The sequence below is a fragment of the Callospermophilus lateralis genome, chromosome 4 (genome assembly GCF_048772815.1).
Source record: "Callospermophilus lateralis isolate mCalLat2 chromosome 4, mCalLat2.hap1, whole genome shotgun sequence".
Classification (NCBI taxonomy): domain Eukaryota; kingdom Metazoa; phylum Chordata; class Mammalia; order Rodentia; family Sciuridae; genus Callospermophilus; species Callospermophilus lateralis.
In genome coordinates, this window is record NC_135308.1 from 155,695,600 (window position 1) to 155,700,571 (window position 4,972).

Sequence of the window (4,972 nt, forward strand, 5' to 3'; positions counted from 1 at the left end):
GGGATGTGTGTCCCGAGCTGGCCAGGCCACGTGCGGAGCCTGGGCAGACTGAGACCCGAGGGCGCAGTCCGCACGGAGCAGAGGGAAGCCGGGCTCTGGGCCCAGAGCGTCAAGCAAGGGGGGAGAGTGTTCTGATGACACAGAGAGAGGGCAGGGGAGACGCACGACCCACAGGCACGGAGATGGAGGAGAGGTGGACAGAGGGGGATGGACGCAGGAAGCAACCAGAGACTGAAAGAGCCATGTGGGAGAGCGAGGTGGGAGAAGAGAGAGGACCAGGGAATGGGGCCAAGAGGAGGGAGACCAGCGTGGGGGGAGGGGGACGAAGACCACGGAGAAGGGGAGACAGGGCAGGAAGGGGGCCCAGGTGCCAGTGCAGGGCCACGTGGACGGAAGCTCAGAAGAGGTCCACCCTGAGGGCCAGATTGTCTTCGGATCCCAGCTTCTCCCCGAGCTCTCCCTTCCCGCCCCGCCCCTCCCGGACTGGGCCTTCCCCGGAGATGGCAGATGTCCCCCTGCGGAGCTGGGCTGCAGGGAGGACCCAGGATGCTCCTGATTCCAGGGCTCTTCCCACTCTGCCTCGCAGGCCGGGGGGCTCCCTGCCCCGAGCTGACAGACCTGGGAGGACCCGGAGGGAGGGGGCTCTCCTGGGCCTGGGGCAGCCAACTGCTCCTCGCACCAATCGGAAAGGCCAGCTCCTGGCCACTCAGCTCCGGGGCAGCCCGCGTGCCTCCCCGGGCCAGTGCCAGCCGGGCCTCTGGGCAGCAGGAGGGCTTGACCGGGAGGCTGCTGTGGGCCCGAGGCCTTAGGAGCCGGATCCTGGGCGGTCCCTTCTCTCCTCCTGGCAAAGTGTGAAAAGGCCATAAAACAATTAGGAGCCACACTGTCCTGGGAGCAGGGCGTGTCACCAGCCAGCGATAAGGTCCCTCCCCATAAACCCGGGTCAGCCGCGGGGCACGGGGTGAAAAGGTAACAGGGGAGGGTGGCCCGCCCTGTCCCAGAGAAAGTCTCCCTGGAATTGTGACCTGGGTGGGGGAGGGCGCAGCCACCTGGGTCCTGGGTAGCTCCTGTCCACCCTGGGGAAGTCGGCCAGCGGGCGGGTGCTCACCTGTCCCCACCAGCACTGAGCCCAGACAGATTGCCAAATGCTCACCCTTCCCTCCCCCCCCAGGACCCTGGGCCACCCACCTTCCCGCCGTGGGACCCTCAGGCTGCCCCTGTCCCACCCTCAGTGCCCAGTCCAGCCCGTGGTTAAAGATCCTGAAGAGCTCGCCTGCCACCAGCCCGGGTTCCCTTCAGTGTGACGCTGGGGACTGCCTGAACCTTTCATCCACTGTCCTCTGTCACCGAGTCCCAACCCCAGGGAAGTGGCTCTGCTCTTGGATGAACAGAAGCCATTCACCAGACTCACTCCAGGTGTCTTTAAAAGGGACCCTTCGGCAGTCCGCCAAGGGTGCAGGGTGAAGCCCGAGCTCCCCGTCATCCGAGAAGAAAAGGGAGCTTCACAGGCATCCAGCCCCTCACAGCCTGGCTGCTCCTGCCAGGGGGACAAGGTTTCAGGGTGGGAACTCGGGGACCGAGGCTGCGCACTGGGCAGGGAGGCCGTGAACTGACAGCTTCTCTCCATGACCCAGGGCGCGTCCCCAGCAATCACCACCACCTCCTCATCTGCAAAATGAGGGGCCTGGGTCTTACTGCCCCAGTCCAACCCTCGGATTCTGATTCTCACCCGACCACTTGCCCGCGGGGCGGGAGGAACGTCCATGAAGGAGCAGCGGAGGTGATGCTCCGCCTGAGTTCCTCCCTCTTGATCAGGTCTTGCCGCCAGATCTTCCCCGCCCAGAACTTCCGTCCTTTAGAATTCAGGCAACAGGAGTCCTTCTAGAAACATCCGAGACAGCACTTTGTGGGCAGTGGGTGCCCTCCCGCTCTCCGGAGCTTCTCTGTTGGCTACAGGATGAATCCGACGCTCGTAGCTGGCCCTTGGCTCCACGCTGTGGTCAGCAGAGCTGAGCGGCCCCCGCGGGTCCTCTTAAGGAGCTCAGGTTCTGCCTGGGGGTGATGGAGGTGGATTCGAGGGGACAGTAGGTCAGACAAGAGTCAAAACAGCGGCCACAATCGGCTGCAGGTGGACGTGGAGGGTGGAGGACGGGCATGTGCCTGGGGACTCGCAGCCTTGGGCCCTGGAAAGCATTGATTCCAACTGTCACTTCACAGTTCAAGTATGAGGCCCAGAGGGGGAGAGCGACCCCAGGTTGCACAGCAAGGGACAGGCAGAGACGCCGAGAACCCGGGACAGCGGAGCCCGAGCTCTTCTGTTCCCATGTTTCTCTCAGGTGTCCTCAGCTGTCAAGTTCCCTGTTTGGAGCTCAGCCTGGCACTCTGCAGAGCACCCTGGGACCCCAGGAGAGAGGGCCGGGGCCACTGTGGGAGTCTTGGCTCTCTACCGTGTCATTATTTTTTTTGGGGGGGGTGGGGACCAGGGATTGAACTCAGGGGCACTCAGCCCTGAGCCACCCCCAGCCCTATCTTGTATTTCATTTAGAGGCGGGGTCTCACTGAGTTGCTTTAGGGCCTCACTAAGTGGCCGAGGCTGGCTCTGACCTCGCGATCCTCCTGCCTCAGCCTCCCGAGCCGCTGGGCTGACAGGTGTGCGCCACCGCGCCCGGCTCTGCGGTGTGATCTTGAGCCAGACACTCAAGCTTCCTGGGCCTTCCTTTCCTCCTGTTCATCGACCAGAATTCAGCTCCGTGGGCAGAGGCAGCGTCTCCTTGTCCTCCCTCCTCCCTGTGAGGGATGCACCTGGGGCCCCTGAGAAGGACCGTCACCGGCAGGTTCCAAACAGGAGCCTGGCTTAGGCCCTTGGAGTGAAAACAGACCGGGGGTGAAGGCTGGGAGGTGTCGCGGGGTTGGGGACTTGGGAACGGATCACTGGGGGGAGGGAGAGGAGAATGTGAGGGGAGAGAGGGTCTTTCTCACTCTGCACTGCTCCCCCTCCCCCTCCCCGGCGACCCCCACTGCGCGCTGAGAAAAGAGCTGTTAAAGGTGAACTTGATCCTCCAGTCCTTCCTGAGCCCGGGGAGCCCCGGGGTTCCCAGCAGCCCAGAGGGGACAGCACAGGGGAGTCCCCACGGTCCCTGTTCATGCTGACCGTGTGGCCGCGGGAACGTCACAGCACCTCCATAAACCTCAGCCTCCCCACCTGTAAAACGGGGGTGACAATGACCAGAGGCTCTGGAGGAGGTTCCGTGAGGCAGTGTCAAGCCAGGCTGGGAGGCCATCACGCTGGGCGTGTGTCACAGCCCCCAGGTCACACCTGGTGAGCTGCCGTGGTCCACAGGGAGCGAGCGGCCCCAGGGAGTCATGGGGCTGCAGTCATTGGACCCTCTCAGCCATTTGTCCCACTTCCTCGCTGGCACCCTGCAGGTCGAGCGGCTGGGGGCAGCATGTGCAGAGACCAAAGTGGCACCGTTAAGGAGCCGGGCGGGCGGCCTCACTAAAACAGGGGCCAGCGCGGCCTGGACGTGGCTCTCCTGGGAGCCAGGCGTCTGACCCGCGAGCTCCCTGATTCTGCCCACAGGCGTCTCATAGGGACCTTGTGTGGGGCTCCTGCACCCGAATGTGAGCTCCTCGGGGAGCGGTCTGCTGCGCCCCCACAGCAGGGTGGAGACCCCGGGGGCACGTAATTAGTAACAGCCACAGTGACAACCATACGGTCACTAAGCACCGACTGGTGCCTGACGTTGTGCTTGGGGACAGCCTCCACGGACCCTGCTCCTCGCTGGCTCACAGGTCCTCCAGGCCCTAGGAGACCCTGCTGCTGTCACCCCCATCCTACAGAGGAGGCCGCTGCGGCCGGAGAGGGGAAGCGCTAGCCAAGGCCAGGATCCAAAGTGCCTGACCCCGGGCCAGGTCCCACCCACGAGGGCCACGCTCTGATACACGGTAGATTTGAATTGAGATATTAGTGTCCCAGTAAAAGTGGGGACAAAGTGATATGCAAATACAGAGGGGAAACAACTCTAGGAAATGACACTGGAACTGGGGGAGAAAGTCACTATAACGAAGGAATAGCCAGGTCCAGCGTCAGAAATCACCACTCGGGGTGGTCAGTGCCAAGTTGTGAGGAACCAGTCCTCTGTGTGTTTTAAACTGTAAATGGGATTGGAATTGGGGAACCACAACTGACAGGCAAATTGCACGGAAGAAGGCCACAGAGAAGGGCCACGGAGAAGGGCCACGGAGGAGGGCCACTGGGGAAGACCACGGGAGAAGGCCACTGAGGAGGGCCACAGAGGAAAGTCATGGAGGAGGGCCACTGAGGAGACCACTGAAGAGGGCCACCGAGGAGGGCCACCCAGGAGGGCCACAGAGGAGGGCCATGAGGAGGCCCGAAACAGGCCACTTCTGACCCAAGGCCATAAGAAAGCAGCGAGGCTCCGGGGAAGGAGAGGAAGGGGATTTCCGCTCCTGCTGAGGGAGGTCCCCCGGGGAGGCCGCTCACCTGGGGGCCACATGGAACTGGCCAGGATCAGGTGCCTCCTCACACTGGGGACCCAGGGCGGTAGTTTAAATGGAGGCCCAGGTGACCTACCCAGTCCCAACGCTGGAGGAGCCCACGCTGTCAAACCCCTTCCTCAAACCTCCTCAGTCCTCGCCCAGGGCCTGTGGCCAGCCAGGACAGCGGAGCCACCCCCGAGGGCACGCCAGCCCCAGGTCCCGTGGGCCACGTCCTGTCTCTCCACCTGGGGACTCTCCGGCCTTCTGTCTCCTCCCCCAGCCCACAGCCAGACTCCAGGTCTGGACAGGACGTCTGGTGAGCAGACGCCACGCCCCTCCCACCGGGTAGCTTGCGACTGGGCTGCCAGACGTGGGCGACATTGAAGTGGCCGGTTATTTATGTGCACAAGGACTTGCAGATATTGGCCCAGCTTCCCCTCCCCGGGAGCAGCCCTGACCCTGCACCTAAATA